The 26,154-nt window shown below is 39.0% G+C and overlaps 1 pseudogene; it reads left to right on the top strand.

Moving 5' to 3' along the window:
- Window positions 1-6,378: 6,378 nt before the first annotated feature.
- On the top strand, window positions 6,379-6,453 carry LOC138383073 (U6 spliceosomal RNA; annotated as a pseudogene).
- Window positions 6,454-26,154: the final 19,701 nt, after the last annotated feature.

The following is a 26,154-nucleotide window of genomic DNA, read 5'->3' as shown; positions in this document are numbered from 1 at the left end:
GGAAGGCAAAGCCTGAGACACTCTTCCAGATTGGAGAAGACTAAGGAGGCATAATACCCAAATGCTATGTGGGCTTCGGGATTGGATGCAACAACAGCAAAAAAGACGCTAGGGGGAAAACTCATCAAATTCAAATTAGGTCTATAGTTTAATAGTATTGCCAATGTTAATTTTCTGTTTTATATCATTTAACTATGGCTGTATAATTGTTAACATTAGGGAACGCTGGGTGAAGGGTGTGCATAAACTCTCTCTACTGTTTTTGCAATTTTTCTATAACTCTAACATTATTTAAAATTTAAAGTTGTAATTTTTAAGACCTTGGTTCATGTCTCAGCTCCAGGATTTATTAGCTCTGTGACCTTTCTGGGCCGCAGTTTTCTAACTGAACAATGAGTTAGGGTGGATGATCCCTCAGCCCGCTCTGGAGAACTGTGGAGTGGCTTTCTTGCCCACAATGTTTGCCTTCCTTTACTTCCCCAGCCGAATGGCCATTCATCAGCAGTTGTTGAAAGGAGGAATCTTGAAAATAATCATGAAATTATATTTGCAGGTAATTTATCTCCGAGGTTCAGCTTTCCAATTTAATGCAGAAGGATACAGGACAGGAGAATTATTCCCAGCTTGTTAGGGATCAGAAACTGCTTTCATGGATACTATGCCAAGAAGCAACTTATCCAAAAGTATTGTTAAAAAAAGAGAATTTTTACAAGAAAACACAAAAATACAATATAACCTATTAAATATAGTGGAATTATGAGGGGTCATTTCGTTTCAGTTTTCTTAATGTTATCATTGTCTTTTTAGAATTAAAAATACATCTACCAAAAAAATGCTTGTACTTGTAGTAGATAAATGTATTGTTGAAACTCCCTACCTCTCTAATCCTAGCAACTAGAGAGGATGTCCCAGGAATGCTTTGGCAGCTAAAAAATAAATCAGCTTGGCAGTGATCATTTCCCTTGATACCCTCCCACACACCCACATACGCATTTCTTTTGACCACTACGGACATTCCAGGCTCTTCCCTTCCAACAGTATCTGTCTCCCTGCAAGAACTCTTCCGAGGGGCCTTCATCCCCGCAGAAACATGGCCTCTATTCAAACATGAATCTAGCTCAAGGATGCAATGCCTCAGCCTGGGAAGGTGCCTCTTCTGAGCAAAAGTTCAGCAAAGTTTTCCTTAGTCTCTGACAATTGTCGTCTTCTTTACCATTCCACCTTTTTCTCTCGTTTCAAAGTTCTACTCATCAAGCTTCTCCTTCAACCCAACAACTAAGTATTTTTAATACTTTGCCCTACCTTGTACAGTAGTGCTGTAAGTGTTCTAGGAAGTTGAGTTGGTTTTTTATTTTTTTTTCCAGTTTACTAGAACATTTCTATAATAAAATCTCTGTAGAGTAGAAATGCTCTCTGGGAGCCCATTTACAATGGTTTGCTTCCAGAAGAACTAGCAAGACCTTTTCTTGGCTTCCCCCTATGGAGGCTGTATTACTCTACTTCCTAAAATCATTCATTGGATGCACTTAAGATAAAATCCAGCATGCTGATTTTATCAAGGAAAGCACACGCTTTCTGCATTACTCAGCATCATTACAGAAATAAGAAAATGACATGCTGGCAGTAATGGGGCTAAGTCAATACTTGTTGGGATTACATGACGCATTTTAATTGCCTGGAGCTCCACTTAGTTGTTTAATGTTAGCCATTTACTTGAAGGTGGTTCCTTTACCACCAGTCCTAGGTTTTCCCATGGAGTGGCTTTAATCCTTGCCCAGATTAATCTAAGTATCTGAGGTTTTCTCCCTTCAAGCACTAAAACAAAAATATTATTTAAGCTGTTCTCTAGAGAATTTATGGTTCCTTGTATCTAAAATAGAGTATACTGCACATAGTTTAACATTTCTGGATGAACCCTATTATAAAATGTGATGCCCTATGTCCAGAGAAACATAGAGCACTGTGTGATTTTTGTCTTAATTATTCCAGGCCCACACTCTTTTTAAATTCTGAGGTCATACTTGGAGTGTTTCTTTTTCTCCTTCACTGCCAGGATATCAGCCTGCTCACTATCACCATTGTGCCTATTGGGGTACTTTTCAGCTGCTTCTAATCTGAGGTAGGCTTGGGAATGAGAAATGTAGGATCATAAAATCACATGCAAAGTCGAAGTCCATAGGAGGCATGTGAGGTAACCTCTCACATGTAATTAATATACATGAGCTTTGAGTATGATCCAGAAGTGAAGGAAGCTAGAAAGAAAATAAAATGGCTCATTGGACTTGATTCCTGAAAGAGTCTCTCATGAGCAGCCAAGTTACAAAAACATAAAATTACACTGTTCTTTAATTGAGATATATTTCATACACAATACTGTGTATAGATTAAGCAAAGCAAGAAACAGAGCATTTCTGTCACTTCTGAAAGTTCCTTTGTGGCCTTTCAAGCCAAGGTCCACCATACTCCATACACATCCAGAGGCAATAGCTGTTTTCCAGCGTAATGTTTTGGTGACTCAAGTTGTTGCGTGTACTGGTGGTTCTTTTTTTATTATTATTATTGTTGAGTAATGATCCATTGTACATAGTACAATTTTTTCATGCATTCTTTTGTTGATGGAATTTGGGTTGTTTCCACCTTGGGGCCATTATGAATAAAGCCTGTGAATATTTAAGTACAAGTCTTTTTGTGGACATATGTTTTTGTTTCCCTTGGGTAAATACCTAAGAGTGGAATTTTTTTTTTTGAATGGGTCTGGTCTTCCTACTTGTTTTTATAATGACTTATGTGCACAAAATCTTTTCTTAAATGCTATATATTGGTTTTAAATTTTAGAATTAACCTATAAACAAAGTAAGTGAAATATAACTATAATCATAGAAAAAAAGTAAAGAGCAGACAAAGTGCATAGTAGATAAAACAAACATCGTGTGCAAAAGCCCTGACGAGGAGAATACTTGACGTCTTTGAGGACCTGAGAGAAGCCATGTGGCTGGAGTACACTGTTTGAAAGGAACGGTGGTAGGAGATGAGTATGGCTGGAGCCAGACTATGAAGAGCTCGTAGGCCACATTCAACATGCTGGGTTTTATCTTAAGTGCATCCAATGAATGGCTTTAGGAAGTAGAATAACACGGCCCACTATTTTCTGTGGAGGGAAGGGAAATACACAGGGAGAAGCAGAAAAAGCTACTGCAGTAAAGCATCACAGAGACGGGCATTCCCTTAAACCAGAGATGGAGAGACCTGGGCAGATTTGAAATGTATTTTGGAAGTAGAATTTGAGCTTATGGCATCTACCAAGATAAATAGATATCTATGTTTCAAAAAAAAATTCCAGTAAATTACCAAATACTATTTCTGAAATTTTATCTTTGTGTGTGTGTGTGTGTGTGTGTGTGTGTACCTAATGATTTCCTGTGAATTATTGAAAAGTATTGCCAAGACAGCTAAAGGAAATGAGGCTAAGAATAAATAGAAAAAGCAAAGAATGTGATAGAACAAGAGATTACTCATTTGATTTTAAGTATCAAAAGTCAGTCCTAAAATAGAGATATGTGATATCAATGAATGATGTCTTAGTGCAGCCAGTCTCAAGAAACTTTATTAGAAGGAAGGGCTCTTTTCTTGGCTTCATATCTGCCTCCTTGATGAGACAGGGAAACACCAAAGCCCTTCACTACACAGTGGCGTACAGATGTTACTATCCCTAAAATATATTGCACAAAATAAGCTATGCATGTGAAATAACTTTAAAACATACTTAAATAACTCTAAAGCAGTGCTGGGGAAAGGACATAAATCAATCTAATTCTGTGAATTCTCAGGCTGAAAGCAAACGACAACAAGCCTAGGAAAAGTCAAGGAAGTAAGTTGGAGAAGAGATTCTCTAACTAAAACTCCAAGACTTCAGCAGAGTCAAGAACTGCCAAACTGCCAGAGCTTAGCCTTTTCTAGGCCTATAATACTAAATCAGGGAAACCCAAAGTTGAATATGACCCAGAGGAAGAAGATATACCCTGACAAAGTGGAAATAACCCTGCCATCTGACCAAAACCTAAGAAGAGAGAACACAGCCCAAGTTCTGTAACAAAAGCAGTCACATACAATCAGCTGAGCTCTATCCTGTTCCCCATCCTGCCATACCCTCAAGCTACAGAAGAGTAGAAAAAGAAATACCAAGCTCTCAAAATGGATTTCAGAAGGGAAGATATACAGGCATAAAATGAGGAGTAAAGTGTGAATTTACCCATGCTACAGAAGAACAAAAATGTCTCCTAGTGTAGCTGACCAAATGACACAATAATAATGCAAACACAATATAGGAAGTGAAGTGTCAAGCATCTATCCTCCTCCTCTTATATAAACTATGTTACAGGGGAACCAGATATTTTATGAAGGAAAGTTATTTACAAGAAGAATTCTAGCTAATCAATGCAGACAAAATGATGATTAGAATGAAATAAAGGATCAGTGCAACGATCCTCAATGGCTGCTAAAATCATTAGGTGAGAGGCCAGTGAGGAGCTTTTTAATGGGCACACAAGGGTGACAATCTCAACATCAAAAAAGAGAGACAACCAGAATGCCTCTTGCCTCCAGATATGATATCACAGGGAGCACAAAGCACCAGCAGCAAGTATTCAAATGGAACTGGAATCTAATCAAGCCTATAAATCTAACTAGAAGTTTACAAGAAATATGAATGACAGTAAAATATATTACATGATACCACAGAAAGCAATCAGCCAAATCTAGAATATGGGATATCCTATAAGACAAATGACCTTTCAAAAAATGTTTAAAAAAGAAAAAGGAAGGGGAGGTTATTGCTCTAGATTAAAAGAACATAAAAGACATGACAATCAAATATATTAAGCGTGAACCTTAACTAGATGTAGATTCAAATAAACCAACTACAAAGACTTTTTTGGATAATTGGGGAAATCTGAATGTGGACTGGGTACTAATAGATATTATAGCATAAGGTTAATTTTGTGCGACATAGCACTGTAGCAACATCTTCTGTTTAATCATTTTAAACAGAGATGCATACTAAGGTATGGAACAATATGCCTAGAACTTTGCTTTATAAATACTCAAAGAGTAGGGTGCAGTGTCACCCCTCTGTAAGACCAGCTACTCAGGAGGCTGAGGCAGGAAGATAGTGTGAGCCCAACAGTTCGAGACCAGCCTGGGTAACACAGCAAGATCCCCATTTCAATTAAAAAAATACTCAAATAATGACATGTAAAAGACACATAAGGAAACCAGACTAAAGTTACCATCTGAATGACTGAAACCATTCTAGAGTGTTTTTAAAATTAAGTTGCCTTGATTTACATATTTCCCTACAAATAGATAAACAAAGGACCAAATTATTCAGGATTAAAAGCACTAAAAGAGCAGAAAAATCAGAGAATTTAGGGATTCTGGAAAAATAGGTTCTAATGTAAACTAACTGCATGGTCTTGGGCAAGCCACTCGACCTCTCAACTCCATTTCCTCATGTTAAAACAGAGCTAACTCCCACCCCATAGGTTTATGGAAAATTTAAATTAAATAAGACTGAAAGTGCTCTCATTTCATTCACTGATGCATAAACTATTTAATAAGTAGTTATGTAGCACACATAAAAAACATAAAAAAGCATTACTGTAAGAGATTACAAATGAATTGAAATGAGTAATCAAATTCTAATTCAATGTAATTTAAACTTACCATAAAAGGCTAAAAAAGTCACAGGTTTTAAGAGAGGCTTCATAATTAGTAACAAGTTCTTGGATTATAGAAACTTGTTAAAGAAACATTTTTAAAATTTAAAAATATTTTATTGGAAGTATTTTTATTTATTATGGATTCAATTAGATTTGGAAAACAATATACAGCTTATTTCAGAACCATAAAATACTAGAGTATCTACATTTTCCTCATTTGCAATATGAATATTTCCTTGTGGGGGGATGGGGAAAAAAGAAAATACTGTACACTGCTGTCTTTATTAATAGGGCCTCATTAATTTGAAGTTTTGAAGGACAAATTGTCACTAGTTACTACAAAACCTTTTTTTGCCAATAAACACATCTGTTTAATTTATTATTAACAGTTAATTTATTTGCCTTTTGCTTTCTATTGTTATATTGTGAAGTTGTAAACCATTAAATATATATTCAGATTTCCTAAAATGTCAAGCATGACAAAAAAGTCAAGTGAAATGACCCAAGGTTTGAAAATTATAAGTGAAATTAAAAATGACTCTGTTTTGCTTATTATTGTTAGCAACCTTGGGAAAAGGACAGAAAGTTGGAATCTGTACTCAATACAATTACAGGTTTTCCTACCCAATTTGCTCATCTTCCCACTACAAAATAAGATCTGGTGCTTGCTTTGGCAGCACATATACCAAAATTGGAACAACACAGAGAAGATTAGCACAGCCCCTGCACAAGGATGTGAAAGGAGGATGCTCTGTGGCCAGCGCGTGCTCCGGCACAGGCTTCGGAAACTGGAAGAAAAGGTGAGTGGCAGCAGGCGGGTGAGACATACACTTTATTGTCTGGGGATACAGCAGCAGCAAAAAGCATGGTCAAGAACATGGCGAGCGCTTATATATGGCTCTGAGCAAGAGTGGCAACATGCCATGGGAAAGCGTGATCACATGCGTTCACACAGGAGAAAACACCTTGGTTACATGAGTGTGCCGACTCACACCTCCCCGGAAGGCCGGCTAGCCTAGGGGGCTGCGCCGAGAAAACACTGCAGCAGTCATCTTAGTTTGGCCTAAGAAACCTGTTGCCTATATAAATGCATTTTCCCTTACAGGATGACATGTAAATTCATGAAGGGTTCCTACTTAAAAAATAAAATAAAAATAAGGTCTGACACACTGCTTACTATTTTGCAAAAACTGGGACTTTAGACATTTTTCTTTTCAGAAAAACAACTATATTTCTTTTCTATCTCAAGGCCTCTTTACACACCAACCAAAATTCACTAGGGGTCCCCTGCCACTGAAGAGCCGACCACGTGTCACAAAGTCCTAAACAGATTTTGGTATATATGGCAAGGAAAGAAACCTCTTCATGCATTCCATTTAATACAAGATGGTATGATTTAATTAGCTTTATTTTGAAGCCACATTAATCCCCACCCCAGAAACTTGCAGGTTAGTGTCCACAAAACTGACCATCCTACTGACACCAGTCAAAAAACACAATACAACAAAAACCAAATTAAAACACTTCTGAGGACTGCATGATATCTTTCTCATGATTTTGCATTATATGGCATAATTCTCTAGTAGAGTTTAGACAGATGGGCAGTAAAGAAAATAAATGGGAAACTAACACTAAGGACAATGTGTAACTAACACAGAAAAAACAGGAAGTGAAAAAATGTACACATACTATGATTTCACTAAAACAAGTATGTACAGATACTTCATACTCAATGAAAATACAACCGAAGAGATTAGGGTGGCAGAAAATGAGTATGTCCTTTGTTTTTTGTTTTTTTTAAAATAATGATTATTTAATTTGAAAACTGGTTCAGAAAGGGCAATCCTCAGACCATTGACATCATCAACATTAGCATTAGCATCACGTGGTAACTTGTAAGAGATGCAGTCCTATGCCACACCCCATAATGATAGAATCAGAAACTCTGGTTTTTGTACAGTCTGTTTTTAACAAGCACTTTAGTTAATTCTGACACACAAGTAAGAGTTTGAGAAACACTGATAAAACTGCTGCAAAGATTTTTACTATAAAGCAAAATTCATGGTAGCAAGCATTTTTAACCTAACATGACTGCCCCAAAAATCTCACTTAGAATATATGTAACTTAAAAAACTTTTTGTAAGCCTAGCCAACATAGCAAAACCCAGTGTCTACAAAAAACAATAAATAAAAATTAGCTGGTCTTGGTGGTACATACCTGTAGTCCCAGCTCCTCAGGAGGATGAGGTGAGAGGACCACTTGAGTCCAGGAGTTTGAGGTTACAGTGAGCCATGATGATGCCCCTGCACTACAACCTGGGCAACAGAGTAAGAATCCTTCTCCAAAAAACAAAAACACAGGCTTAGAAATTCAGCAGTCTAGCTGTTCCTCTTAGGAAGGCAAATACTTTTTTCATGAACTTACAGCGCCGTATATTGGCAGTTGCAAAAACTGCAACTAGAGCAGGTTTTTAAAAAACGGTATACTTTCATGCATTTCCAGGATGAAACATTTTCAAAGAAGTCAATTTTAATAATAAAAAGTACAACAAAACATATATTGAAGTTACACATAATCCTTCATAAAGAGTATAAACACTACTGAATAAAATAGATCTTCAGTTTCAGAACTTCAAAACATCTGATCATGAAACAAAACAAGATAATGGAAATTTCACATTAAATCTCCTAAATAAAAAACCTGCAAACAGCACTGGACTTCATGCTTCTTTAGGCATACTTCTTTGAATCTCAAAAATTTATGTTATAGTCACTTTTAATTCAGTAATTAAGTGAACAATTCAATATTCCAAATTTGTCTATAAAAGGGAATCTAAGTATTACTAAAGAATGACCCATTTCACTCAAGTTTACTTACCATTTATCTCAACTAGGTAGTGTGTAGCATGAAAAATTAAATGTCTATGAAGGTTTTATCTATTTTTAATTCATTTATTTGGGTTTTGTCTGTGTGTCCATATGTAATATGCCAACACTGATTTGTGTAAATAGCAAATATGGAGTTATAAAAATAACTAAGACACAATAGAAAGAAAAAAAATTCCTGTTAGTCCTTTCACACAGATAAGTAAACATAAATATGTAATTTGGAATTACACCAGAGTCAATAAGGAAACTGATGCTTTAATATAGGTTCATTGAAAAATAAAGAATTACATAATGGACAGTCTGGATTTATACATAGAAATCAGAAAGCTTAAAAGCAGAAATTTCTGGGAGATTTTTATAATTATGAATTTTTATAAATACCAAAATAAACAATAAACCAATAATATTACATGTAGGAACTGTAAGTATAAATAATTTCAAGAAACATTATAAAGGAGTCCTTTAGATTCTGCTCAAAAAAATCTTTCAGAATGTGAGAGTGTGTGTGAGTTTGAGGGGAAGAGAGAGAATGGGGGAAAATGCCTACCAGTCCACCAGATCTGCACAGTTTCTCAAATTGTTCAGCTTAATAGTTGTTGGAACTCAGTGCCTAAATTATCCAATATTTTTCCTTTCCCTCTGTTTAAGCTAATAAAATATAGTCTAGTGAATAATAATGTGGCCTCTAGATTCAAACTTAACCTGTCTGATTCTTCACTTAATATGTTATTAACAATGCTGGTTTGTTTTTTTTTTTTTTTCTTTTTTTTTTTTTATTTAATTTTACAGAATCAAAGAGTCTAACAGTATATCTTGTTAGATACAGTATGTCCTCATAATGTATACATTATTTCTTGTACAATGATATGAAATAATATGGGAAATATTCATGATAAATTATTAAGTGAACAGTGCAAGTTAAAAACAATAGTTTCATATTTTTTTCCCCACCCCCCCTTTCCCGAGTCAGCACCTTCAAGTGTTACCACTCCCCAAACGGTGCGCAATGCACTCATTGTGTAGGCATACCCCCATCCCCTCCCCCACCCCCCACCTCAGTCTGATGTCCAGTTGGTGTCGTTTCCAGATTTGTATTTAGGTGATGATCAAGGAAACCAATTTTCTGGTGAGTACATGTGATGCTTGTTTTTCCATTCTTGGGATACTTCACTTAATATAATGGGTTCCAACTCTCTCCAGGAGAACCATAGAGATGTTGTATCTTCATCATTCCTTATAGCTGAGTAGTATTCCATGGTATACATATACCACAGTTTACTAATCCAATCATGTATTGATGGGCATTTGGGTTGTTTCCACATCTTTGCTATTGTGAATTGTGCTGCTATAAACATTTGGGTACACGTGCCTTTGTTACAGAATGACCTTTTTTCCTTTGGGTATATGCCCAGTAATGGGATTGCTGGGTCAAATGGCAGGTCTACTTGAATCTGTTTAAGATACCTCCATAATGCTTTCCACAGAGGTTGCACTAGTTTGCAGTCCCACCAGCAGTGTATTAGTGTTCCTGTCTCTCCACACCCACGCCAACATGTGTTGTTTTGGGTTTTTTTGATAAAGGCCATTCTCACTGGGGTTAAGTGATATCTCATTGTGGTTTTGATTTGCATTTCCCTGATGATTAGAGATGTTGAACACTTTTTCATATGTTTGTTAGCCATTTTTATATCTTCTTTTGAAAAATTTCTATTCATGTCCTTTGCCCACTTTTTGATAGGGTTGCTTGATTTTTTCTTGCTGATTTTCCTGAGTTCTAAATAGATTCTTGTTATCAGTCCTTTATCTGATGTGTAGTATGCAAAAATTTTTTCCCATTCTGTAGGTGGTCTGTTTATTCTCTGGACTGTTTCTTTGTCTGTGCAGAAGCTTTTTAATTTAATCATGTCCCATTCATTTATTTTTGTTGCTGCTGTGATTGCCTTGGGGGTCTTCTTCATAAATTCTTTGCCTAGGCCAATGTCTGTAAGAGTCTTTCCTACATTTTCTTCTAGAATTCTGATTGTATCACGCCTAAGGTTTAAGTCTGTTATCCACCGTGATTTGATTTTTGTGAGAGGTGAAAGCTGTGGGTCCTGTTTCAGTCTTCTACAAGTGGCTAACCAATTCTCCCAGCACCATTTGTTGAATAGGGATTCTTGTCCCCAGAGTATATTCTTTCCCGCTTTGTCGAAAATTAGGTGACTATATGAGGATGGTTCTATATTTGGATTTTCTGTTGTGTTCCACTGGTCTGTGTCCCTGAACTTGTGCCAATACCAGGCTGTTTTAAGAACCACGGCCTTGTAGTATAGTTTGAGGTCTGGCAAATTAATACCTCCCATTTTGTTTTTGTTGCTTAAAATTGCTTTTGCTATACGGGGTCTTCTTTGATTCCATACAAAGTGTATAATTATTTTCTCTATGTCTGTAAAGAATGATGTTGGTAATTTAATAGGGATTGCATTGAATCTGTAGATCACTTTGGGTAGTATAGACATTTTAACAATGTTGATTCTTCCGATCCACGAGCATGGTATATTTTTCCATCTATTTGCAAGTTCTGCTATTTCTTTTCTCAGTGTTTCATAGTTTTCCTTATAGAGGTCCTTTACCTCTTTAGTTAGATATATACCTAGATATTTTATTTTCTTTGTTGCTATTTTGAAGGGTATTGAGTCTTTAATTTGGTTTTCCGATTGACTGTTATTGGCATATATAAATGCCTCTGATTTGTGTATATTAATTTTGTAGCCTGAGACTTTGCTGTATTCGTTAATCAATTCCAGGAGTCTCTTGGTTGAATCCTGGGGGTTTTCCAGATATAACATCATATCATCAACAATGCTGGTTTTTAACAATGAATATTAATAATATACCTAGAAGTCATGTAACAATGTCTAGCAATAGACAGTGTCCAATACATCTTGGTTTTTTTAATTTGGGAAAAAAGTGAACACACATACACACAAACATGCAGATGTATGTGTGTACATATGTGTATGCATTATAGCTATAGGTATATGCACATATTAATATATGTTAGCATATATATTTTTTCACAGAAAAAAATGAATGAAAAAGTATAGGTCAATACACAGTATACTTTAGCATTTTAGAGGTATTAACACACTGAAATGTTGAATAGAAATAAGTATTTAAGCAATAGTAGGACTAGACAGCTGCTACAAGTCAAAGTGGAAGAGGAAATTATCACTGGGGAAACCACAATGTGGAGTGCTTAATCTACTTTCACCATTAGCTAAAGAATTCTTATATTGTCATATACCAGTAACTATCAAATTCTTGCTTCACTCTGTGTTGTTTAGACAGCTCTGCAGCTCCCCTACTCAACCAGATTTATGACTTACCTTCGTATTGGCTGCTAACTTGGTATTCTTAAATTTTTGAAATTCTTACGCTTTATTATAAACTTTCTAAATAGTAGCAATTTTATTTCTTCTGATACAATTCTGCAAACTTTGTGTATGTCAAAAGCATATGTGGCAACACATTATAGTCTGAAGAATAATACATTTTCACTTAAATATACTATATTTTATTTGCAAATTTGGATATTTCAAATTCATCATTTGCATAAATATCTACTCCTAAAATATCTTGTAAGTGTACTGTTAATGTGGCCTATCTCATCACGATGAGACTGATTACTCTATGACGTAATGCAATATGTCACCCAAAGCTGGCAAGGATTCAGACAAACTGGATTTCTCATACATTGGTGGTGGGAATGTAAAATGGTACAGCTACTCTAGAAAATAGTTTGGTGCTTTATTAATAAAAAGGAAAACAGAAAACAGGCAAACAAACTGAGAATACTCTTGACTTAGCAATTTTACTTCTAGTCATTTACCCCAGGGAAAAGGAAATTTATACCAGTACAAAAACATGCATGTAACTGATTAAAGACACTTACTTTATAACACCTCCCAACTAAAAACAACCCAAATGTCTTTTAATGGGTTAAACAGTGCCAGGAAAGTAGAAAATCACAAAATGTCTGAGGGTGATGTTGGTTCAGGTGAAATCCATCTGGGTTTACTACTGGTGCTTTCTGGAAGGTAGGCTCATGTCCTCCCGACGAGACTGGGAGACAGGAGCCTGGATATTAGGTTATGGGTAGAATAGCCAGTAAATTCTTTGGGCAGCTTTAAATTTTCTCAAGCAGGCACCTTAAGGGGGATTGGCATCATCCTAGGAATGTGGCCCTGAAGTATTAGAAACTATGTTAGTGTTTGTCCAAGTCTTTATATGCTAAGGTTGAGGCCTACTTGAAAAGAGGGCTCAGTGGAACCTGGCTAGAGTTTGGTCAAGGAAATCATCTTTGTCAACTACTGTTACGTAAGATGTTACCATTGGAGGAAACTGGGCTAATGGTACATGGGACCTCTGTGTACTATATTCCCAACTTCCTGTATATCTACAATTATTTCAAAATAAAAAAAAATTCACTGTGTTATACTGTCATAATTTAAGGTTATTAATGTTTAAGTGTTTAAAGTTTGCCATAATCTTAAGTAGCATATGGGGTAGAGAATTTTCTAAACAGCCAATATTTATTTAGAAAACAAAAAAAATCTTTTTCTCACGAACAAATTCTTTGCCATAGGCTAAGAATTTTCTGTGTTTAATTAATTTTGTATAATAAATGAATATATTGATGGTCAGCTTATTAATATTTATCAGGGATATCTAATCTCTTTAATCTCACTATATGTATCAAAATTTCTATATTAGCTTTATTTAGAAAGAAGCAGAACTGCTCCCTTATACTCTGAGAGAGTAAACTATTTACATCACAGTCTAGGAAAATAATGCTCCCCAACCTGGGTGAGCTAATTTTCAAACACAAAGATTTGTATTCATTTATTGTTCGGTGAAAATCAATACATTGGCAGGTGATTTCATTCATAGGTCACCTTTGGTTTACAATATAGCAAGTCAGTTCTCTACATTAGGTTACTGCCTTAATGGAATCAACATTTCAATCAGGAAAGTTGAAGTCACACTCTAGGCTTGTAATTGTGTAGCAGTAGGCTAGTACTCTAGTAATGATCTATGATCTTGTGAAAACATGCAAGAAGCTCCTTCCATTTGCTATATCTTATCTTTTAAAAATCGATGTACATTATTTTTATCAACTTTTTATACATTGCATTAAATTACTTCAAGAAACAAACATATAAAAATGGAAACAATGTTATCTAAACATGAAAGCTCTCAAACATCATTATCTTGAGATCTAGTTGAGATCTAAAACAGTAAGTAGGAAACAAAAATTTTTCTAAAAACTGCAAACTCTTTTTTAACTTTCTTTAAATTTCAACAAATGCAATGCAATAAATGAAATAATTTTAAGAAATTGTGAAACTTAAAATTTTATAAATCCTTTTCTATTTGAGTTTGATGATTACTACCAATAGGTGATCTAAGCTCTAGTTTTTATCACATTTTGTGATTATCAATAGCTTTTTATTTTTTTATTTTTTTATTTTTTGAGACAGAATATCATTCTGTTGCCTGGAGTAGAGTGTCGTGGCATCTGCCTAGCTCACTGCAGCCTCAAACTCCTGGACTCAAATGATCCTCTGTGTCAGCCTCCCAAGTAACTGGGACTATAGGTGCATGCCACGACACCTGGCTGATTTTTCTATTTTTAGTAGAGACCCAGTCTCCCTCTTGCTCAGGCTGGTCTTGAACTCCTGAGCTGGAGCGATCCTCCTGCCTCGGACTCCCAGAGTGCTAGGATTACAGATGTGAGCCACCGCACCCAGATGCTTCTTAAAATTTTAAAAAAATTTTTCTGTAGTATCTTCTCAGGTACTGAAAAATAACCAACAGAAGTATGTAAGTAGTTCAAAACTGATAACCTCCTTACTGACATACTGAAAATAGTAAACATGCATTTCTTTCTGAATGTAGGAGAATCATATGGTGATTTATTACTTCTGAAATGCAATGATGAGTAGTGGAAATCAAACTCCTGTCCAATGTCAACTAATATGACATTGGTGTTATCACAGAAAGAACAAATGCATTGAAAAAATGTTGATATTAATACATTTAAGGTATTTGTATGTGATAACACTTTCCCTTTCCTTCTACAGCACTGGTTGTCAACCAGGGTGGTTATACCTCCAGGGACAGGACCACTTGGCAATATCTGGATACATTTTTTATTGATACGTTTTGATGGTCATTGTTGCCAGTATCTAGTAGTAGAGGCCAGGAATGTTGCGAACATTCTACAATGCACAGGACGGTCCCCAAAATGATTATCTGAACCAAAATATCAATCATGTCAGGCTTGAGAATCTTATTCTACAGTCACTTGTATGGATTTAATAATTTCTAATCAAGATAGCTAAATATTTAGAGACTACCTAGATAGAGTTCATATAAAATAGAAGGTGATGTCACTTCTCAAAATTCATTTGATTCAAACATTGTATATCCTTAAAATTCAAATCATTAAGTCTATCCTGGTTATCTATAGACTAATTTCTAGACAAAGACTCAGACTTTTTGATTTTTAGGCTATAAAACAGTTTTAAAAATAAGATCTTTCTGAATTTAGGTCTTCACACCTACAGTTGATATTCTCAAACCAGAAGATAAAATGTATTCTGAAATCCTTGATTTCAATGATGATAGCCACTTCAGTGACTTTTTTTTTTATCATACGCTGAAATGGAATTCAGTTTTGAAGAGTCAAACAGATCACCTTGATATGATTAAACTTTGTCAGAATAAGTTATTTAAAAGTATTTGGTGAAACGAGGGCATTTTGCATGGTACTTTCAAATTGGTATTTATTATTCATATTTTATTTTTATCACTATGCAAATTCTAGATTACTTTAAAATAATTTTATGTTACTTATACCTACCTATGTACAGTTAGTATGATTTTTTCCTATTGTTTTTGCCAAGCTAATATAGATTCCAGTAATCTGTTTCACAGGTGCAGAACTAGTGAGCCTTCTTTCCCATCAGGCAATACAGGCACCACTCACACCCATCAGGCCTTTAGGAATTCTGACTGAAGGTTTAAAAGTATAGTTACCATTTCTTGCTTAGGATTCATCACCCCTGCTTCCAGCATTCATAGTTGCATCCCTGATCCTGGGATAACTGCATCAGATGGGTGGGAAAATATTTGAGGTAATGTGAGGAAGAAAGAAAAAATATATAATCATTATACCAGTGTACTCTTCCCTTGGCAAGAATTGCATAGTCGCACCAGCATCTTCTCCACGCCTTTTCCCCAGATCAACTGGAAAAACATGTTGAGTGTGAGCACGCACCCCTGAAGGCATGGAAGCCAGCCCTTCATGCTTTTATCTCCTCCATTTTAGACAACCAATGTTTGATAGCCTGTTCTACTTCTCTATCAAGCTATTACTCTGAGGAGGATATCACTCTCCCCGTTGTTGGACATTATGGGCTGTATAGTGTGTTCCTCGGTCTGAAGAAATGATTGGCCTTCCAAATCCATGCAGTATCTTCTGTTCTGGGTTTTTCTAAATAGCACTCTGAGCATTTGTATCTTCCAGAGAACCAGGTCCAGAGTCAGTGTCTATCCCTATTGTCAACCTGAAAATTGAAAGGATCAGAATCCAGTTTTAAAGCGTTTATTCAAGCAAAAAGCTAGGAATGACCAGACTCCAGAGAAATGGGGTCAATGTTTTAGAGTTAAAATTTAAGGTCTTACTTATAGATACAGAAAGCAAAGAAATTTAGCAGGATTATAACATTTCTATACAAGCCTGTTTTATGAGTTACAACAATTTAATTAGTTACATTTTGTTTTCTTTTCTGTACAGCTTGTTTTCATTTCCTTTCCAATTTAAAAGAGTATATTTAACATTCCATCATAGGGAATGTGATAGTCATGAAGTCTTTGTGAGAGTGAGGAAAGAGTGAAGTTAATCTATTACGAAGATCAACAGTGAAGAGGGAAAGGGTCTTCCCTGATGCCCTTTAGTCATTTACATTTTGCAAAACAACTTAGGTAAGGAAGAACGCTATCTATAATCAGAGAAACAAAGGTTATACCTGCCTCAGTTTTGCATCTGTCTGTCCCATGACTTAGGTCCCATAATCACATTCCTTTAAGGCTCAAAATAATTTAAAGTTCCCCAGGTGGGAGGATTGCTTGAGGCCAGGAGTTCAAGACCATCCTGGGCAACATAGTGAGACCCCATTTCTACAAAAAATTAACTGGGTGTGGCGACATACAACTGCAGTCCTAGCTACTCAGGAGGCCGAGGATGCAGTGAGCTATGATCTTGCCACTGCACTTCAGCCTGGGTGACACAGTGAGACCCTGTTTCAAAAACAATCACCAACCCCCAAAACAAAACAAAACAAAAAATAAACTCCCAATGGCTTAGATTTTTAAATAACTTATTTTTACCCTATGAAGAGCCATTTGATCCCCACTCCCCAGCATCAGTCTCACTTGCCAACTATGTTCAGGACCTTCTCACCAAGAAATCTGCCCCACAGCCATCAGCAGTCTCCATCTCTCTTGGCGAGTGAACAGTTTTTATTGGTGTTATGTACCTGAGAGGGCACAAAAGGAATATGTTTATATCCAGCCCATCTTTGCATCCTTGCATACCCCATGTCCACTCATTTTATAGAGTGGACGTGGCATCCATCCACTTCCAGGGAGCACATGGGGATATCTGCTTGACAATTCTAATCACCTGCCAAACCTGGAAGGGCTCTTTTGATGCATATCAACATGTCCTACTTTAATGTATCCCTCAAATTTCCACAGGGCCATGCCCCATATTAGCATCCATTTAACAGGCCAGGTTTCCATTGCCCTCCTTCCTGACGGTGTGGCCAGGTTATTGGCCATTGCCCAAAAGTCAGTAAAAACCCATACATAAGGGGTTTTTATCACTGTTCAATTCTTCCATCACTGCTAGGAAAACAGCATGCAGTTCAGCCCATGGAGCTGATCTATTTTTACCTTCTTAGACCAGATTGGCATCCTTCCAAATAGGATATTGTCTGTTCACCTTGGAATTGACATCCACAAACCAAGCAGTTCTTTATTGGTCAGCTGAGACCTGTTTGTAGGGCACTGTCCGAGTGACAATAGAACCTAGTGGCTTTTCATGCAGTTCCAGACTCAGTCTTAGAGGAAAAGAAGTTCCCTGTTCATCTCTTTGTTGTATTCCCCAGGTAGCTGATTCTGTACACACCATTTCCATTTCCTTACGGAACCCTCCCGGGCACTGCCATCCCCATCAGGGTGTTCCTCTGACAGCACCCAAGACATCATGGGTATTTCAGGTTTCAAGATCATTTTATGTCCTTCAATCACAGTGTGAGCTTCAACTGATGTCCCATAGCATGGTAGTAAATGCCCCTCAAGTGAAAATTCTCAAAGTCCCAGTAGTCACGGCAGGGAGGCACTCACAGGCTTTTGCCTTAATCTCTAGTTACAATACATATAGGGCTATCAAACAGAGAATTTGTGCATACCAGCACTCCATCTTCTACTCAACACTCTGTGTGGGACCGGGCAATCTTACTGATTCCCCTTTAACGTGTCCAACATTAGTTGCTTGAAGGGCAGATTTACATGCCTTCTGGTTTATAATACCAGGTAGGGGAAACATTCCCCAGTCAGGTACAATGTCCATTCCAATAATACAATCAGGTAAAAGAGATGCAAATACTTCACATGAAGCAGTTCAAATATACCAACTCTCCTATAAGCTTTTACCTTAATTCTATCGACCCTTACTTTCCTAACTGTAGCCCCATTAGGACTACATCAACAGGTTTGGGTTTTACGATATAAGGTAGAGAAAGTCTTCCCCGGCTAGACATAATATTCATTCCCATAAAATATTCATAACCCTATCAACCCTTACAAATTTACATTCAACCTGGCCCATCTTTTCAAATGACCTGCATATCACTTTCCCTCTCAGGCACTGTACTCCAGCCACCTCCTTGAACCTAAGAACAGAGACAAGTTCTCACTTGTCCCTTTTATTCCTTGACCACACCAATCTTTTTCTTGCATTAGGCAGTTGCCTGTGGTTCCCTGTGCCTGGAAGATGATGTCCCACTTTTTCACATCAGCTCCCTTCTCATCCTCAGGTCTCTGTTTGCTTGTCGCCACCTTCCCAGAGGGTTCCCATTCCTGCGTACTTCGTTTAAAGTAGTCCTTCCAGCCAGGTGTGGTGGCCCATGCCTGTAGCCCCAGCTACCCAGAAGGCTGAGATCTGAGTATGGCTTGAACCCAGGAGTTTGAATCTAGCCTGGGCAAAATAGTGAGACCTCGTCTCAAAATATATATAATAATAATAATTTTAAAAAGTAGGCCTTTCCTCAGCCCCCTTTGCCCTCATATCACCTTGCACAGTCTGGAATTATACTGTTTATCTGTTTGTGTTTATTGTTGGTTTCCTCTTACTAGAATATAAACTATATAAGGAAGTAGAAAAATGCAAATTTTGAGGGGAGTACCTGAAGAATAAAAATTCAGGAAGAACAAAAAGGGATGTGAAGAAGATCTCAAAGGGAAAACATGATAGTGCCATTTCTTCCTCAGAAACAACAGCAAGGAAGGCAGAAGAGACCAGAAACATCAGGGAGTCTGAGGTGGAATGCATTATGCAATCTGGTAAGTTCTTTTCCCAACAGCCTTTAATTACACGGTTAAATTGGCTGTGGGAATTGCAGCAAACTATTTGATTTTACCCTGCCAGCTGGCTTTGGAAGATATGCTGTGTATATGGAATGGAGAAAATCCTTTTCCAGATTCTTTTCTCCTTGGCTCTACTAGACTTAGCAAGGAGCATCACTGGCCCATGTCATGTACATAAAAAGTGCTTTGGCAGCTGTGAGGGTCTTTACAGATGTGTCACTGTTATTTTACTTTGTGCATGATTCTGACAGAGTTATACCCTGTCCTGAAGCACCAGGAAGGAGCATCTGGGTAGATGAACATGATGCCCCCGCCAAGGGGCTTCAGCATTCTTCCTGAGAAACAGTGAGTTCAGATTTACATTTGTTTTTTATCACGGGCTTTGAAATGACTAAGCATTAAATTCACATAACCCTGCTGTGAAACAGATTACAATAATGTTATTCTCTCCTTATTTTCTGTTGAAAGGTGGAAATAAGATTTGCTCCAGACTAAACAGGAAGTCAGTAATAAAATTACAGCTACTGGTTAATCCAGGCTATGTGATTGTGCATAGGTTACATATTTTGTACACTAATGTTCCGGGTGACAGCTGTGAAGAGCAGAATTGGTGTTCTTTTCAATTCTCAACCACTCTCCTCACTCCCACCTGAAGCAGACGACCAAGGTATGCGTGCATGGTGTGTGAAAGACAGATGAAGAAAATATTAAATATGAGCATTTATAATCACCCACTTCCTAGTGTTTGGGATTACAGGTTTCCTTTGGGTTACTGGGATTATTTAGGAGAAGTGGGCAGTGTGTTCTGGGAAAGGGGAGAAGTTGGCAGTGGGTAGGAGGCTGCAGCAAGCAAATGAATAAATACCATGTGCTGCCTGATTGTGAGGCTGGGGAGAGCAATGGTGAATGATGCTGATGATTTGGTAGCTACCAGAGACAGTGGAGATACTTAACAATTTGTGGTAAGTAAAGCTAGAAGAGGCCCACAGGAACTTCTATAAAAGTAACATTCCTTGTATTACAATTGGCACTATGCTCTTTTCCCCTTCTCTTTTACTTTCTTTTAAAAAATTGTCATTTTTAAATAGGCCTTGAGGTGAGGCAGAGTGGCTTCAGTTGGCCAAGGTACATTCCAGAAAAGTCCATGTCCCATGAGTGTCAAGGAAGGGCTTGACTAAAGTACTGAAAGTTTGGCTTGTCCCATGATTAACTTTTTACTCTTGAGGATGTAGATTAATTGGGAGCCAAAGAAATTTCAGGAATTAGTAATGCCATGGCAAGCAAACACTGTGTAGGGGTCATGGAAGTGGTCAAGTACAAGGGTGCTGAGAGCATGCCCTTCTTTGTGCCTGCTACGCTGTTTGGGTAGGGGACTGCCACTAGCTCGGGTGCAACTCAGCCAGGCTCTCAACGCAGCCCTTCTTGCCTACATCCCAGCAGCTTGAGAAGGCTAGTTTCTAAGGAGAACACACAGGCCCTCCAGAGCCCCATTTTTGATAACAGTACCTTCCTTATTTTAAAAGGCTCCTACAGTACTCTCTCCAATCTCTAACCAACTCAGGCTAGAAAGAAGAAAAAGCAGATAAATACCAGTCCAGCTTAGATTACAGCCCATTAAATGCAATTACACACCAATTCCGCCAGTCTCAAAAATATACACGTATATAAAAAATTAGGATCCAGAACACGTATAAGTCTATGTACATAATGTTTACATATACCTTAATACTAACACCACCTTGTATAGCTGTTTATTCTTGTCACTGATGTATATCCATATTTTTCTAGACTCACACATTACTATCGTTATGCTGCTTTTTATTTGTTGCAGAAAATGCTCCAGAGTTGGAAGATCCTGGGTTTGAATCCTGTTTCTCCCATTATTATATGGCTTATATGAAGAGGCACCATCTGAGGAGAAAGAGTAGGTAGACTTGGAGGCTCAGTGGCCCCGTAAAACCACCGTGATTCCCACTGAGAATGGTGGATGTTCGAAACTGCTGGAAGTATGTTTCCGACCTGTCCTTCAAACATGCTTTCACGTCAGTCATTTCAAGGCCCGCCAATGGCCTCACATACGTTGTGAATACTTGTTTGGTCTCCACTGAAACGACAAGGCTTCTCTTGAGTCTAAATCACTCCAGGGACAGCAGGAAGGAAAACAAGTCCGTCCTGTACCAAGAATATACTTTGTGTCAAGCACTGTTTAAGTTCCGAGGGAGAAATGCAAAAAAATCAGACTCCAAAATAACTAACATTATTTTGGGCCACAAGCTCACCAAGCAGAGCGCAATGCAAGCCATAGTCTTACGTGGGGTGCTGGAGCTCTAGAGGCCCGGGTGGCGCCCACCTTCGGGAGACCTCAGCAGCCACGGAGCACAAAACCTCAGGCATCCCCAGCCACGCCCCCGCGTCCCCCACCCCCGGGCCGAGCGCCCGCGCATGCGCACAGCGCCCAGCGCAGCGGTTGGGGTGGGCGAACCCCGGCTGCCACCTTCCAGCGCTCTGCAACTGCCGGGCCAAGGGAAAGCGTGTCTTGCTCAGACCACCTTCCTTTTCCATTGTCAACCTTGCCAAGCAGCCTGGCTGCCCAGCCCCAACTCCGGGCCAATGAACTAACCTGTCGCCCGCGGCCCGACTGTCAGCAGTGGCTCGTCCCGATGCCCAGCCCCGCGAAACGGAGCGTCCGGGCACCCCGCCTCCCCGCCGGCCGCGATGCCCAACACGCAGCTGCCGCCCAAGGAGAGCAGCCTTTTCAAAGGCATCTTGGTGAGTGGGCGTAGGCCGCGCCGCCGACCCCCGGATCCCCCCCGCACCCCAAGCCGGCCGGCCTGGAGGGCGAGCGGTCAGGTGGCGGCGCCTCCGCGCGCTGGGCTCGGCCTCCGCTGCTCCGCTCTGTGTTTACCTCCGAGCTCTGAGGACCCGACTTCCCCGCCCCGGCCTGGCGGCTCCGGCCGCTCCTCCGCGCGCCCCCTTTGCTCTGCAGCGGCCGCCTCGCCCCGGCCGCGCTCTGTCCAGAAACTTCACGCCGCCCTCCGCAGTCCCTGGGAAGCCACTTCGGCCGGTGGTGGCTCCAGTGCCTCCTGCGGGGCCGGGCTCGCAACCTTCCTGCCCGGGCCCTCCTCGGTTTGTTTCTCCTGTCAGTCTCCCCTCGGTGAGGTGTCTCCCCTTCATTCGCTGCTTTCTGTCTAGCAGATTGCACAGCACTCCCCAATTAACACCCGTTAAAGCAGGATCGGCCCGTTAGTGGGTGGAGGTCCTGACCTATACTGGTTACGGGAAAATAAAACCGCATCCCTAGGAAGCCAAAGCCTGGCACTATCTCCCTGTGGGAGAGAGTTTACTTGTTTGTGATGTACTGTGTTTACCGTCTTTGGAAGTGAATAGACGAATAGGTGACTTGAGCTGTGTTCCTAAGTTGTCACCAACTCCATCACAGCTCTTTGCTTTAACTCGCACAGGCCTTGCCTTGAGTGATCAAAGCCGCGCAGACTGGCTGGTTTTGCGCTGGGAGAGGAGCATTTGCTTTATTTCCGAACAGAAAACTGAATCGTGGCCCGGTAATGACGATGCTGCCTCGCCGAGAGGGCAGGTTTCTGTAGTCCGTGCCAGGGCCCCTGCAGTCTGTGCGTTTCCGGGAAGAAGAGGCAGCTTGCCTTTGCTTTTCTCAGTGTACACTCGGGACCACAGATGTTAAACTAATGTTGTTAATAGCTAGCTGTCTTTTCTAAGCTTCTTTTTTCATCTGAAAACAAGAATTTATTTGCTAAACAAGCGTTTAGATTTTAAGAGTGAATTCATTGAGAGCGTGTGTTGGCTATATTGCTATTAGCTGTTGCTTAACTTTACTATAAATAAAACGCTAATTTTAGAACAGCTGTAAGTATTACAACATCAACGGCAGATAAAATTCATACTAGCTGTTCTGTTTCGAGCCAATAGAAAGTTGACACTTAATTTTAGGGTGTTAAGAAAGATACACGGTAGACGGGATGAAAATTTTAAATCTTAATTTTATACAGTGCTTAGTGTTGAGCAAAATATGAGACACAAGTGTGAAAACATAGAACATACTAATAATTACAGCATGTGGCTGATTGTTTCATTGGGCTTCGTGTATTTTTTTCTTATTTTACTTTCGTTTTTCTCAGACCCTTCTATTTTACATAGTATGGAATTGGAGAAGTGAGCTCCCCCCCTTTAAGGTTTTTTTGTTTGTTTGTCTAGGGAATCTGGAAGATTAATGAAAAAATCATCTATAAGTTGTTAGTTGGGTTTCAGGACATTTGGCTTTGTACCTAAATGATGACAGCACTTCTTTTCTCTATGGCTATTTTCTAGTTCAAATCATGTATCAGTAACATAAAGAAAAATAGTTATATGATTTATTATTCTCAAACCACAAAAGTTAAAGCTGCTGCTGAGTTAACTTTGTCCTCAGATAAATTGGAAAATACTAAACATTTTCTTATGTGGGTATGTAATGTTTATTTTAAAGGACACGGTTAAATTGGCTGTGGGAATTGCAGCAAACTATTTGATTTTACCCTGCCAGCTGGCTCTGGAAGATATGCTGTGTATATGGAATGGAGAAAATCCTTTTCCAGATTCTTTTCTCCTTGGCTCTACTAGACTTAGCAAGGAGCATCACTGGCCCATGTCATGTACATAAAAAGTGCTTTGGCAGCTGTGAGGGTCTTTACAGATGCCGTCACTGTTATTTTACTTTGTGCATGATTCTGACAGAGTTATACCCTGTCCTGAAGCACCAGGAAGGAGCATCTGGGTAGATGAACATGATGCCCCCGCCAAGGGGCTTCAGCATTCTTCCTGAGAAACAGTGAGTTCAGATTTACATTTGTTTTTTATCACGGGCTTTGAAATGACTAAGCATTAAATTCAGATAGCCCTGCTGTGAAACAGATTACAATAATGTTATTCTTTCCTTATTTTCTGTTGAAAGGTGGAAATAAGATTTGCTCCAGACTAAAAAGGAAGTCAGTAATAAAATTACAGCTACTGGTTAATCCAGGCTATGTGATTGTGCATAGGTTACATATTTTGTACACTAATGTTCCGGGTGACAGCTGTGAAGAGCAGAATTGGTGTTCTTTTCAATTCTCAACCACTCTCCTCACTCCCACCTGAAGCAGACGACCAAGGTATGCGTGCATGGTGTGTGAAAGACAGATGAAGAAAATATTAAATATGAGCATTTATAATCACCCACTTCCTAGTGTTTGGGATTACAGGTTTCCTTTGGGTTACTGGGATTATTTAGGAGAAGTGGGCAGTGTGTTCTGGGAAAGGGGAGAAGTTGGCAGTGGGTAGGAGGCTGCAGCAAGCAAATGAATAAATACCATGTGCTGCCTGATTGTGAGGCTGGGGAGAGCAATGGTGAATGATGCTGATGATTTGGTAGCTACCAGAGACAGTGGAGATACTTAACAATTTGTGGTAAGTAAAGCTAGAAGAGGCCCACAGGAACTTCTATAAAAGCAACATTCCTTGTCTCCAAAACATTACAATTGGCACTATGCCCTTTTCCCCTTCTCTTTTACTTTCTTTTAAAAAATTGTCATTTTTAAATAGGCCTTGAGGTGAGGCAGAGTGGCTTCAGTTGGCCAAGGTACATTCCAGAAAAGTCCATGTCCCATGAGTGTCAAGGAAGGGCTTGACTAAAGTACTGAAAGTTTGGCTTGTCCCATGATTAACTTTTTACTCTTGAGGATGTAGATTAATTGGGAGCCAAAGAAATTTCAGGAATTAGTAATGCCATGGCAAGCAAACACTGTGTAGGGGTCATGGAAGTGGTCAAGTACAAGGGTGCTGAGAGCACGCCCTTCTTTGTGCCTGCTCCGCTGTTTGGGTAGGGGACTGCCACTAGCTCGGGTGCAACTCAGCCAGGCTCCCAACGCAGCCCTTCTTGCCTACATCCCAGCAGCTTGAGAAGGCTAGTTTCTAAGGAGAACACACAGGCCCTCCAGAGCCCCATTTTTGATAACAGTACCTTCCTTATTTTAAAAGGCTCCTACAGTACTCTCTCCAATCTCTAACCAACTAAGGCTAGAAAGAAGAAAAAGCAGATAAATACCAGTCCAGCTTAGATTACAGCCCATTAAATGCAATTACACACCAATTCCGCCAGTCTCAAAAATATACACGTATATAAAAAATTAGGATCCAGAACACGTATAAGTCTATGTACATAATGTTTACATATACCTTAATACTAACACCAACTTGTATAGCTGTTTATTCTTGTCACTGATGTATATCCATATTTTTCTAGACTCACACATTACTATCATTATGCTGCTTTTTATTTGTTGCAGAAAATGCTCCAGAGTTGGAAGATCCTGGGTTTGAATCCTGTTTCTCCCATTATTATATGGCTTATATGAAGAGGCACCATCTGAGGAGAAAGAGTAGGTAGACTTGGAGGCTCAGTGGCCCCGTAAAACCACCGTGATTCCCACTGAGAATGGTGGATGTTCGAAACTGCTGGAAGTATGTTTCCGACCTGTCCTTCAAACATGCTTTCACGTCAGTCATTTCAAGGCCCGCCAATGGCCTCACATACGTTGTGAATACTTGTTTGGTCTCCACTGAAAAGACAAGGCTTCTCTTGAGTCTAAATCACTCCAGGGACAGCAGGAAGGAAAACAAGTCCGTCCTGTACCAAGAATATACTTTGTGTCAAGCACTGTTTAAGTTCCGAGGGAGAAATGCAAAAAAATCAGACTCCAAAATAACTAACATTATTTTGGGCCACAAGCTCACCAAGCAGAGCGCAATGCAAGCCATAGTCTTACGTGGGGTGCTGGAGCTCTAGAGGCCCGGGTGGCGC

The sequence above is a fragment of the Eulemur rufifrons genome, chromosome 4 (genome assembly GCF_041146395.1).
Source record: "Eulemur rufifrons isolate Redbay chromosome 4, OSU_ERuf_1, whole genome shotgun sequence".
Taxonomy (NCBI): Eukaryota; Metazoa; Chordata; class Mammalia; order Primates; family Lemuridae; genus Eulemur; species Eulemur rufifrons.
Note: the sequence above shows the minus strand (reverse complement) of the source record. Positions and strands in the feature narration are given on the sequence as shown.